Source organism: Rhinolophus sinicus, linkage group LG05 (assembly GCF_036562045.2).
Source record: "Rhinolophus sinicus isolate RSC01 linkage group LG05, ASM3656204v1, whole genome shotgun sequence".
NCBI classification, from domain to species: domain Eukaryota; kingdom Metazoa; phylum Chordata; class Mammalia; order Chiroptera; family Rhinolophidae; genus Rhinolophus; species Rhinolophus sinicus.
In genome coordinates this window covers 82,872,608-82,886,861 of record NC_133755.1, presented here as the reverse complement: position 1 = coordinate 82,886,861, position 14,254 = coordinate 82,872,608, and the positions used below count along the sequence as shown (strand labels likewise).

Genomic DNA, 14,254 nt, shown 5'->3' with positions numbered 1-14,254 from the left:
ATGAGGCTGTAAAGAAGCTCCAGCCCCATTCTTCTCCCTTCAGTGGTCATCATGCTGCTGTCTTTCACTGTGAGTGCAGTTGGTTTTCAGAGCTACTGTAGAGTGAAAGAGCATGGGATGGCACTAGGGGTAAGTTAAAACACTGAAAATTTCAGAAGGTTATGGGAATATGGCAGGGTAGGATGCACCAGTAATAGATCTCACTATATACACAAAAATTGCACTGCTAAAATTTATCTGATGTAACTATTTTTGAACTCTGGAATCTGTTGAAGGCTAGAAACTTCCAGGGGAAGCCATGAATGGTAAGCTACAGTTAATTTCAATTTCAGCTCTTATCACAGTAGCAGCTACCCATCTCCCACCCCAACCATGTGGAGGAAGCAAGTTTTCCTGGAGTAGCTACATATAGCCTGTGGGAGCTACAGTGGGCAAAAAGGACTCTATCCTCCAAATATTAAGTATCTGCATTGTGATTGCTGATTGCTTCTTCTGATCACAGAGATGCAAACAAAGAGGCAGGCAGCCTTTTTTATTGCACAACCCCCAATTGCACAACCTCCACCTCTAGATCAAGTGACGCCAAGAGGGCCAGTACACTTCACCCCTTCTTTTTTCACTTTTTCTCCTTTTGAGATCCAGATAGTAAAGACTAGCACATTCAAAAACAAATGCATACATCAGAAAGTTTAGAAAGCTACTGCACATGCCCAGGGAAAGACTCAGAAAACACGTGAAAGACATGAACTTTACACCCCAGGCTGGTCCACAGCACACAAACAGGCTACAACAAATACAAAAAACATCAAACCTTCTTGATGGGGGACATAAAGATTCCCAAAGTTAATACCACAGTATTTGACTCAAATGGCCAGTGTCCAACAAAATCTCACAGGCATGTAGAAACAGGCAAGTAGGGTCCATTCAAAGGGGGGGAAATAATTAAACAATATCTTTCCCTGTAAAAAATCTAGTGGCATATATCTCAAAGTTTTAAAACAACTGTCTTAAAGTTACTCAAAGAACAAAAGAAACCTGTGGATAAAGTCAAGACAATTACCTGTGAACAAACTGGAAATATCCATAAAGAGATTTTTTTAAAAAAAAATTTAAACTAAAAAAACACCAAAAAGAAATTCTAGAGCTAAAAGGAACAATAACTGAAATTTTAAAATTCACTAGATGGATTCAAAGACAGACATAAGTAGGGAGAAGGAAGAATCAGCAAACTTCAAGATAAGACAATGAAAATTGTTGAGGCTGAGAAACAGAAAGAAAAAAGATTAAAGAAAAGTGAAGAGAGCCTACGGGATCTTTGGGGCACCATTAAGTGACCCAACATATACATCGTGAGAGTCCAGAAAAAGAAGAGAGACACAGGAAGAGAGATAATATTTGAAGAAATAATAGCTGAAAACTTTACAAGTTTGATGGACAACATGAATATAAACATCGAAGAAGTCCAAGTTAGATGAACTCAGAGACATCCACCCCAAGACACATTATAATCATATTTTCAAGCCAAAGACAAAGAGAAAATCTTGAAAGCAGCAAGAGAGAAGCGAATCATACATGAGATCCTCAAGAGGATTATGAGCAGAGAGCAGATTTCTCATCAGAAGTTGTGAGGGTAGGGGAAAGTGGGCCAATATACTTTGTGTCAAATGGGAAAAACTGTCAACCTAGAATCCTGTATCTAGCCAAATTATCCTCCAAAAGTGAGGGAGAAGTCAAGACATTCCCAGGTAAACAAAAGTTGAAGGAGTTGGGACCACTAGACCTGCCCTGCAAGAAGTGCTGAAAGAAGTCTTATCGGGTGAAATAACAGGACACAAGAGTGTACCTCAAAGCCATGTAGAGATATAAAGATCTCAATAAATGTGACTTTATGGGCAATCATAAAAGCCAGTATTATTGTAAAAATGGTTGCTAATTGTACTTTTTGTTTTTTACATGATTTAAGAAAATAATACGTTTAAAGAGAAAAATAATTACTAATGTAAAAGTTAGTATGATTGTAACCTTTGTTTGTGACTCCAAATCTTATTTTCTACATCATTTGTGAGAGTAATGTATTTTAAAGAATTGTCAGTTTGTATTTTGGGTCATACAATATATAAAGAAATATATTTTTTAAAGATTTTATTGGGGAAGGGGAACAGGACTTTATTGGGGAACAGTGTGTACTTCCAGGACTTTTTTCCAAGTCAAGTTGTTGTCCTTTCAGTCTTAGTTGTGGAGTGCACAGTTCAGCTCCAGATCCAGTTGCCATTGCTAATTGCAGGGGGCGCAGCCCACCATCCCTTGCGGGAGTTGAACCAGCAACCTTGTGGTTGAGAGGACGTGCTCCAACCAACTGAGCCATCCGGGAGCTCAGCAGCAGCTCAGCTCAAGTTGCCGTGTTCAATCTTAGTGGCAGGGGGCAGAGCCTACCATCCCTTGTGGGACTCGAGGAATTGAACTGGCAACCTTGTGGTTGAGAGCCCACTGGCCCATGTGGGAATCGAACCAGCAGCCTTTGGAGTTAAGACCATGGAGCTCTAACCACCTGAGTCATCAATCCGGCCCAATATATAAAGAAATTTTGTGACATCAACAACGAAAAGGGGGTGGGGACACAGCTGCAAATAGTTTTTGTATGTTGTTGAAGTTGGGTTGTTATAAATGCAAATTAAAATGTTATAACTTTAGGATAGTATATGTAATTGCCATGGTAACCAAAAAAAATAGTTGTAAAATACATACCAAATGATAGTAAGAAGGAATTTAAACATTTCACTACAAAAACAATCAACTAAACACAAACGTATACAGGAATGAAGGAAATAAGGGACCAAAAAAATGTCATAGGGCATACAGAAAACAATTATAGAAGTATGTCCCTCCTCATCAATAATTGCTTTAAATGTAAATAGATTAAAATTTCCAATCAAAAGAAAGAGATTAACAAATAGATAAATACACAGATCTACTATATACTATCTACAAGAAACTCAATTAAAATCAAAAGATATAAACAGGTTGAAAGTGAAAGAATGGAAAAATATATTCCATGCAAATAGTAACCAAAAGAAAGCAGGAGTAGCTACCCTAATATTAGACAATATAGACACTAAATCAAAAAAAGTTTACAAGAGACAAAGGAGGACATTATACAATAATAAAAGGCTCAATATAGTTAGGAGATATAAACATTTATGTACCTAATGAAATAAAATATATGAAACAAAGCCAGACAGAATTGAAAGGAGAAATGGACACATCTACAGTAATAGTTGGAGACTTCATTACTCAACTCATAAGAATGAACAGAAGATAATTAAAGAAATAGGAGACTTAGAATAATCAACTGATTAAATCTAACAAACATATACAGAACACTCTACTCAACAACAGCATAAACATTCTCCTCAAGTGCACATGAGACCTTTTTCAAGATAGACCAAATGTTAGGTCACAAATTAAGTCTCAATAGATTTTAAAAGCTAGATATCATACAAAGTATTTTCTAAAACCACAACAGGATGAAGTCGGAAATCAGTAACATAGAGAAAACTGAAAAATTCATAATATTTGAGGAAATTAAACAACAAACTATTAAACAACCCAGGGATCAAAGAAAAAAAACCACAAGGAAAACTAGAAAATACTTAGAGAGGAATGAAAATGAAATCACAATATACCAAAATTTATGGTACAAGGTCTGACAATTAGTTTCATGAACTCATCCTAGAAAAAAATGCTACATACCTCTTTGTGGAATATCACTATGGTCACCTTCAAAGTACTCCCCATGGGAAGCTATGCACCAAGGCCAGTGCCTAGTACACCCTTCAAAGCAATTTTGGAACTCTTTTTCTGGAATGACCATCAGAGTTGTTGTCGTATTACCCTTGATGTCCTGAATGTCATCAAAATGTCTTCCATTCAATATTTCCTTTACCTTCAGGTAAAGAAAGAAGTCATTGGGGGTCAGATAAGGTGAGTAGGGAGGGTGTTCCAATACAGTGATTTGTTTACTGGCTAAAAACTCCCTCACAAACAGTGCCATGGGAGCTGGTGCATAGTCGTGGTACAAGAGCTCCTTCGGGACCATTTTTGCACGCACCTGTCTCATGCCAAGATTTTCAGTTAAGATTTTCCTGTTTCTCTGTTGATGTTTACTTGGTTTTCTCTGCTTCTAACAGTCAGTCGACAATTTTGATGCACAATTCAATGAATTTTTGCAATGTTTTCATCAGTTCTGCTTGTTACTGGCCGCCCTGACCTCTCTTCATCAGTGATGCGTTCTCTCCCCTCAGAAAAATGTTTAATCCATTTGTATACTGCCATTTTCTTCATGGCATTATCCCCATGAACTTGGAATAACATCTCCCTGATTTCACTTCTACCCTTGCCAAGTTTAACAAGAAATTGAATGTTTGTTCGTTGCTCTAATTCAAGCTCAGACATTCTCGTGATGGCACACAAAACCACTCAAAAACAATAATGAACTCCACTCAGCAAGACACCGCCACACGTCAACATGAACACAGCTGTGAGACACTGATATATCAAGGTTATGAAACCTTACCGAGCTGTTTGTACAGTGCTGCTAATGTAAGCACATGGTGGCAAGTTCGCAAACTTAATTGTCAGACCTTGTACATGGTGAAAGCAGTGCTAAAGGAAAAATTTATAGCTATAAATGCTTTACATTAAAAAAAAAAAAAAAAAGATTTTGGTGGCCAGATGGCTCAGGTGGTTAGAGCATGAGCTCTTAATAACAAGGTTGCTGGTTCAATACCCACATGGGATGGTGGCCTGAGCCCTGTGCAACTAAGATTAAAAACAGTGACTGGACTTGGGACTGAGTTACATCCTCCACAACTAGATTGAAGGACAATGACTTGGAGCTGATGGACCCTGGAAAAACAAACTGTTCCCCAATATTTCCCAATTTTTTAAAAAATTAATAAATAAATAAATTTTTAAAAAGATCTCAAATCAACAACCTAATTTTATGACTTAGGAACTACGAGGTCTGACAATTAAGTTCGCAAACTTGTTGCAACACTATTGCTAATCTTTTTTTGATATCAGAGGGATTATTCATTACGAATTTGTACCAACTGGACAAACAATTAACCAAGTTTACTATTTGGAAATGCTGAAAAGGTTACATGAAAAAGTTAGAAGACCTGAACTTTTCGCCAACAATTCATGACTCTTGCATCATGACAATGCACCAGCTCACACAGCACTGTCTGTGAGGGAGTTTTTAGCCAGTAAACAAATAACTGTATTGAAACACCCTCCCTGTTCACCTGATCTGGCCCCCAATGACTTCTTTCTTTACCCAAAGATAAAGGAAATACTGAAAGGAAGACATTTTGATCACATTCAGGACATCAAGGGTAATATGATGACAGCTCTGATGGCCATTCCAGAAAAAGAGTTCTAGAATTGAAGGGTGGACTAGACGCTGGCATTGGTGCATAGTTTCCCAAGGGGAGTACTTCAAAGGTGACTGTTATGATATTTAGCAATGAGGTGTGTAGACTTTTTCTAGGATGAGTTCATGAACTTAATTGTCTGACCTCCGTACTCAGTGGTGAAAACTAAAAGCTCTTCCTCTAGATCAGGAACAAGACAAGGATATCCACTCTCAACACTGTTATTCAACATAGAACTGGAAGTCCTTGCCAGAGCAATTAAGCAAGAAAAAGAAATAAAAGGCAACCAAATCAGAAAAGAAGTAAAACTCACTATTTACAGATGACATGATGTTATATACAGGAAGTCCTAGGAGTACAATTCACTACGGCAACACAGGAAGATCCTGAACTCGCCTCCTCCCATGGACACACCAAATCTATGGCTATATATGGAATAATTTTCTCTGACAAAAAATTGGCTAAGCAACTCTTATACAATGGGCAAGTGAGAGAGACCACATCAAGGCATGTAGGAGAGGCTGAGACACTCTTATCATAAACCCCACCCAGGGCACAGCAACCCACAATTGGACAGGAACTCAAAACCTGGAGCTTCTCCCTGAGGAGTAAAGGGTTTGAAATGCATATCAGGTACCACCCCAACTTTTAAAACCTGCACTTGAGAGATGAGCCCCCAAAACATCTTAACTTTGAAAATCAACAAGGCTCGTGTCTAGACCCACAAGGCTGTAGTGAACTAAGAAACTGCTCCTAAAGGGCTCATGCACTCAGATTCACCCACCCCAGGGTCCTGAGAAAAGGCAGCTAATTGAGAGGTGCCAAGACTTTATGTGAAAGAGGCTCGTTTGCTGGTCTTGGGATATCAGCCTGAGGGGCAGGCATCTGGTTTGGTACATATCTAGGGGGGTGCTGGGGTGCTGTCTAGGGATGGAGGCTGGCAACGCCATCTTTATGCTTCCCCTCTGCCTTGCTCCAGCTGGCAGACGCCATCCTCGCACTCTCCCTCTGCCACATCTCAGAGGGCTAGTGTCCCCCAAAGGGAAACTTTTAAACATGACAGTGCCCTAGTTTTATATCTGGTGCCCTGGATTTTTCAGCTGCTGTACAGGGGATGCCCCTTAATCACCTGGCTCTGAAAGTTGGGGCTCTTGTGTTTTGGGGTCCCACGGGATCGTAACAAGTGTGGAGATAGTTCTTGGTAGGCCACAACAGCAGACTGAAACACCTCCCCAGCCTTTCTGTGAAACAGGCCTATTAGCTTGTCCTAGAGCTTTGGCCATAGGGGCAGGCTTCATGTTTTGCACACATTTCAGGGCCTAGAGAACTGCTCTGAGAATCTAGGCCAGGGGATGCCATCTTTGCACAGTGGTATCTCCCAGAAAGGAGCCTATACACTTACCTGGAGTCCCAATTTTTGCAACTGCTTCCCAGGGGACACCTATGGATTTCCTGGCTCTAGTGGCTAACAGGGCTTACACGTGTGGTCCCACAGACTGTCTATATATATATACACACACACACATATATATATATATACACACACACACACACACACACACATATATATATATATATATATGTGTGTGTGTGTGTATATATATGTACCTATATGTATGTGTGTATGTATATATGTATATGTATGTATATACATATATGTGTGTGTATATACACACACACACACACACACACACTAGAAGCTGCTACCTAAGGGTCTGGCATCCAGTCAGCCTGAATCTAGGTTCTGACTGAGATCATTCCATTTGGGACACTGACAAATCTTGGCACACCCTCAAATACTAGCAACTATTAAAAATAAAATAGGTTGCTTGGAAGCTCACAAAGGTTTGAGAGACAACGGAGAGCTAGGGCAGGGTTGAATGATAAGGTTCCTGTCCCACACAAGGCCACTCCTTTAAGACTAGGAGAGGTCGGGGAGGTCCAAGATAGTGGCGGTGTGGGAAAGCACTGAACTCCCTCCCTCCCAAGAGCACACTGGATATACATCTATATAAAGAGCAGTTACTCCTGAGAGACAATGGAGAAATGAATGAACAGCTTCTGAACAACAAATGAGAGAAAGAGCGAGTACAGAAGGCTGGAAAACCACAGGCGCTCTCCTGGTGGTGTGGGGACTCTCTAAGATCAGGGTGCTAGGGAATGCCATTGTGTACACCCCACACCACCTTGGGAGGGTGGGGAGGAGCTCTGTACGGGATCCTTTGCCTACTCACAGGCGAGCACGGCGCTTTGCAGCCTCACTGCCTGGAACGCATTCCAGGTCTGAACAAAGGAAGCAAGAAGGATCAACAGTGCGTCACCACGTGTACCTGGCCTCCCTGCCCATGCTGCTCCAGCCCAGCCAGCCAGCACCCTCGGTGCCATAAGCACCTGTCTGGCTCCAACCAGCCTGCCAAAACTACCCGACACATGCAGCTTACATAAAGGTTGCTTCTACACAAGACTACTTTTTGTACAACAAACAATGGAGAGAGACCATAGAGAGAAAGCTGCGGTCATGGGAGCTCTCCAGGAACTGTGGCAATTTTCCAGGGTCAGAGGCGCGCCACTGCTATGTACCCCTCCACCTCAATAGCTCTATCCAGACACTCTGGCCTGCCAGCGAAGTTGCCATACCACGTTTCCAGAGATATCACCTGTGCCCATTTTGGCGCTGAACAAAGGGAACAAACAGGATCAACAGGGCAAGCCTCTAAGCACCTGGCCTATCTGCCCAGAACCACTCCAGTTCTGTGGGCCAGGCCGCCAGACACCACAGGCTTCCACTAAGCTCCAACTGGCCTGCTGAAACCACCCAGCACTCACAGCCTACATAAAGGTTGCTACTAAACCAACTACTTTTGAAGACTGGGAGAGATAGCCATACTGTCTAATTCATATAAACAAACATAGAAAGTAAAAAAAAAAAAAAAAAAAAAAAAAAAAATGAAAAGACAGAATATCTCTCAAATGAAGGAACAAGAAAAATCCCCAGGAGTTGCAAGTTTGTGAACACAGAGCTATTAGACTGCAAGAGTGGAGCAAGGCCTAAATCAAAGAAACTTGTTTCTTCAAGTTCTTCTGGCAGCGATCCTAACAATGAGGTTGACAAACAGTTAAAGAGGGAAAAGCAAGTTACTCCAGAAAGACCTGTAAAGAAGCAAAAGACTGGAGAAACTTCAAGAGGCCTTTCATCTTTTAAGCAGAGATGATAACATGTTTCAGATTGGGAAAATGAGGTACGTCAGCATTCAAGACTTTAAAGGGAAAGTCCTAATTAATATTAGAGAATATTGGATGGATCCAGAAGGTGAAGTGAAACGAGGAAGAACAGGTTATTTCTTCAAATTCTGAGCAATGGAGCCAGCTGAAGGAACAGATTTCTGATATTGACAATGCAGTAAGAAAACTAAAATCAGAGCCATATAAAACCTGTACTGTCCTAGTTGTTTTAATCTGTCTTTTTACATTGGCTTTTGTTTTCTAAGTGTTGTTTTCAAAGCTATTGTATATTTGGATTGCAGAACAATTTGTAAGAAGAATACTTTTTTAAAATGTGCATTATTAAAAATGTTCTGAGTGAAGAAAAAGAAAAAGAAAAATCCCAGAATAAAACCCTAAAGAAATGGAGATAAGTAATTTGCCTGAAAAAGAATTCAAAGGAATGGTCATAAAGATGCTCACCAAACTTGAGAGTGGAATAGAGGGACTTGGGGAGAACTTCAATAAAGAGTTAGAAAGTATAACAAAGAACAAAGCAGACCTGAAAAACAAAATAACTGAAATTAAAAATACATTAGAAAGACTCAAGAACAGATTAGTTAATACAGAAGAATGGGTCAGCAACCGGAAAGACAGACTAGTGGAAATCAACCAATCAGAACAGCAAAAGGAAAAAGAATTTTAAAATGAGGATAGTTTAAGGGACCTCTGGAAAAACATCAAGTGAGAAAACATTCACATTATAGAGATTCCAGATGGAGAAAAAGAGAGAAAGGAAACTTTATTTGAAGAAATCATTGCTGAAAATGTTCCTAATCTGGAAAGAAAGATATCTAGATCCAGGAAGCACAGAGAGTTCCAAACAAGATGAACACAAAAGATATTGTAATTAAAAACACAAAGTCATATTGTAATTAAAACGGCAAAATGTAAAGGAAAAGAGACAATTTTGAAGGCAGCAAGAATAGAAAACTAGATACATTCAAAGGAAACCCCATAGGGCTATCAGTTAATTTATCAGCAGCAACCACAGGCCAGAGGGAGTGGCAGGGCATCTTTAAAGTGTTCAAAGAAAGAAACCTACAGCCTAAAATGATTTACCAGCAAGGTTATCATTCAGAACTGAAGGAGAGATAAAGAGCATCCTGGATAAGCAAAAACTGAAAGATTTCATCATCATTAAACCAGTTTCACAAAAATGTTAAAGGGCTCTCTTTAAGCAGAAAAGAAAAGGCCATAACCATAAGAAATATGAGAAAGGAAAATATCTCACTAATAAGTATAGCAAATCAGACACTTAAAAAGCTACCACAAAGGTCAAAAGACAAAAGTACCAAACTCAACTGAAATGACAATAAGTAGTTAGGAGATGTGCAAAACAAAATGTCTAAAATATGACATCGAAAACATAAAGCATAGAAGGGAGGTAAAACTGTAGGTCCTTTCAGACTATATTCAAACTTTAATATCTATCAGATAAAAAATAGACTGCTATATATACAGAATGATATACACAAACCTCGTGGTAACCAAAAACCTACAAGATACATAAAGAATAAAGGAACACAAAGAAAATCAGCAAACCACAGGGAAGAGATCAAGAGAAGAAAGGAACAGATAAAAACAACCAAAAACAATGAACAAAATGGCAATAAGTACATATTTATCAATAATTACTTTAGGGGCCGGCCCGGTGGCTCAGGCTGTTAGAGCTCCATGCTCCTAACTCCAAAGGCTGCCGGTTCGATTCCCACATGGGCCAGTGGGCTCTCAACCACAAGGTTGCCAGTTCAATTCCTCGAGTCCCGCAAGGGATGGTGGGCAGCGCCCCTTGCAACTAAAATTGAACACGGCACCTTGAGCTGAGCTGCTGCTGAGCTCCCGAATGGCTCAGTTGGTTGGAGCACATCCTCTCAACCACAAGGTTGCCAGTTCGACTCCCGCAAGGGATGGTGGGCTGCGCCCCCTGCAACTAGCAACGGCAACTGGACTTGGAGCTGAGCTGCGCCCTCCACAACTAAGACTGAAAGGACAACAACTTGAAGCTGAACAGAACCCTCCACAACTAAGATTGAAAGGACAACTTGACTTGGAAAAAGTCCTGAAAGTGCACACTGTTCCCCAATAAAAAGTCCTGTTCCCCTTCCCCAATAAAATATTAAAAAAAAAAAAAAAAGAAAAAAAAATAATAATTACTTTAAATGTAAATGTATTAAACACTCCAATAAAAAGACACCGGTGTCTGAATGGATTAAAAAACATGATCCATCTATATGCTGCTTACAAGAGATTCACTTCAAATCAAAAGACACATACAGACTGAACCTGCAGGGAAGGAAAAAGATATTCCATGCAAATAGAAACAAAAAGAAAGCTGGAGTAGCAATACTCATATTAGACAAAATAGACTTTAAAACAAAGAACGTAAAAAAAAAAAGACAAATAAGTACATTACATAATTATACAGGGGTCAATCCAAGAAGAGAATATAACAATCATAAATACTGACACAACCAACATAGGAGCACATAAGTATATAAAGCAACTATTAATGGACATAAAGGAAGAAAATCACAGTAAAACAACAGTAATAGGGGCTTTTAGTACCCCATTCACATCAATGGGTAGATTATCTAGATAGAAAGTTAATAAGGAAATGATGGCCTTAAATGTCATATTAGGTCATATCAACTTAATACATATTTACAGAACATTTCACCCAAAAACTGCATAATAAACTATTTTTCAAGTGCACGTGCAACATTTCCCAGGATAAATTACATATTAAGCCAAAAAAACAAGCTTCAATAAGTTAAAGAAAATTGAAACCATGTCAAGCATCTTTTTCAACCACAATGGAATGAAACTGAAAATCAAATACAGAAAAAAAACAGAAAAAACACAGATATACGGAGACTAAACAACATGCTACTAAATAACCAATGGTTCAAAGAGGAAATCAAAAAATTACCTTGAGACAAATGAAAATAAAAACACGGGGCCGGCCCGGTGGCTCAGGCGGTTAGAGCTCCGTGCTCCTAACTCCGAAGGCTGCCAGTTCGATTCCCACATGGGCCAGTGGGCTCTCAACCAGGTTGCCAGTTCAATTCCTCGAGTCCCGCAAGGGATGGTGGGCAGCGCCCCCTGCAACTAAAATTGAACACGGCACCTTGAGCTGAGCTGCCGCTGAGCTCCCGGATGGCTCAGTTGGTTGGAGCGCGTCCTCTCAACCACACGGTTGCCGGTTCGACTCCGGCAAGGGATGGTGGGCTGTGCCCCCTGCAACTAGCAACGGCAACTGGACCTGGAGCTGAGCTGCGCCCTCCACAACTAAGACTGAAAGGACAACAACTTGAAGCTGAACAGAACCCCCTACAACTAAGATTGAAAGGACAACAATTTGACCATTGTTCCCCCAATAAAAAAAAAAAAAAAAAAAAAACACAAACACAATTTTTCAAAATTTATGAGATGCTTCAAAAGCAGTTTTAAGAGGGAAGTTCATAGCTATAGAGGCCTACTTCAAGAAACAATAAAAATCTGATAATAAACAATCTAATTTTACACTTAAAGGAACTAGCAAAAGAAGAACAAACAAAATCCAAAGTAAACAGAAGGAAGGAAATAATTAAGATCAAGTGGCAATAAACAGAATTTAAAAAAATAGAAAACGTCAATAAAACTAAACTGGTTCTTTGAAAAGAAACAAAAGTGACAAAGTGTTAGCTAAATTAATCAAGAAAAAAAGAGAGAGCATAAATAAATAAAATCATAAATGACAGAGAAGTAACCACTGACATCACAGAAATACAAAGAATCATAAAAGAACACTATGAACAACTATATGCCAACAAATTTGACAATGTAGAAGAAATGGATACATTTCTAGAAACACATAAACATCCAAGATTGAACCAGGAAGAAACAGAAAATCTAAACAGACTCATTACTAGCCATGAATTTGAAAGCAGTAAACAAAAACTCCCAACAAATAAAAATCCAGGCCTAGGCAGCTTCACAGGTAAATTCTACCAAACATTTAAAGAAGAATTAATACCTATCCTTCTTAAACTGTTTCAAAAAATCAAAGATGAAGAAATGCTTCCCAACTCCTTCTATGAAGCCAGTATTACCCTGATACAAAAACCAGACAAAGACATCACACACACAAAAAAAAAAATTAAAAATTAAACAAAATAAAATTACAGGACAATATCCTTGATGAACATAGATGCAAAAATTCTCAGCAAAATAATTAAGAAACCAGATTCAACAACACATAAAAGGATTATACACTAAGACCAAGTGAGATTTATTCCAGGGACACAAGGATGGTTCAACTTCTGTAAATCAGTAAGCATGATACATCGCATTAACAAAATGAAAGATAAAAACCATATGATCATCTCAATAGATACAGGAAAAGCATTTGACAAAATTCAACATCCTTTTATGATAAAAACTCTCAACGAAGTGGGTATAGAAGGAACATACTTCAACATAATAAAGGCTATGTATGACTAACCTACAGCCAATATCCTACTCAATGATGAAAAGCTGAAAGCTTTTCCCCTAAGATCAGAAACAAGACAAGGATGTCCATATCACCACTTCTATTCAACATAGTATTGGAAGTCCTAGATGCAGCAATCACACAAGAGAAAGAAATAAAAGGCATCCAAATAAAAAAGTAAAATTTGCACTATTTGCAGATGACATGATACTATACATAGAAAACCCTAAAGCCTCCTCCAAAAACTATTAGAACTAATAAATTAATTCAATAAACTAGGAGGATGCAAAATAAACATAAAGAAATCTTGTGTTTCTATACACCAATAATGAACAATCAGAAGAAGAAATTAAGAAAACAATCCCATTTACAATTGTATCAAAAAGTGTAAAATACCTACGAATAAATTTAACCAAAAAAGTGAAAGACCTGTACTCTGAAAATTGTAAGACATCGTAGAAAGAAATTTAAGAGGATACAAATAAACGGAAGGATGTACCATGCTCATGGATTGGAAGGTTTGCTATTGTTAAAATGTCCTCATTACCTAAAGCAATATACAAATTCAATGCAATCCCTATTAAAACACCAATGGCATTTTTCTCAGAACTAGGACAACTAATCCTAAAATTTATATTGAACCACAAAAGACCACACATAACCAAAGAAACAGTGATAAAATAAATAAATAAATAAATAAATAAAGTGGAAGTTATCATGTTCCCTGACTTCGAACTATACTACAAAACTACAATAATCAAAACAGTAGGGTACTGGCATAAAAACAGATATATAGATCAATGAAATAGAATGAAAGCCCAGAAATAAATTCTTACTTATATAATTAATCTACAGCAAAGGAGGCAAGCACATACAATGGGGTAAAGACAGTCTATTCAATATGTGGTGCCGGGAAAACTGGACAGCTACATGCAAAAAAATAAAACTGGACCACTTTCTTACACATATACAAAATAAAGTCAAATGGATTAAGGACTTAAATGTAAAATCTAAAACAATAAAACTCCTAGAAGAAAACATAGGCAGTAAACTGTTTGACACCGCTGTTAGTAACTTTTTTTTG

The 14,254-nt window shown here is 38.6% G+C and overlaps 1 pseudogene; it reads left to right on the top strand.

Moving 5' to 3' along the window:
- Positions 1-298: 298 nt before the first annotated feature.
- On the top strand, positions 299-8,922 carry LOC109450901 (activated RNA polymerase II transcriptional coactivator p15; annotated as a pseudogene).
- The last annotated feature ends 5,332 nt before the right edge of the window (positions 8,923-14,254 follow it).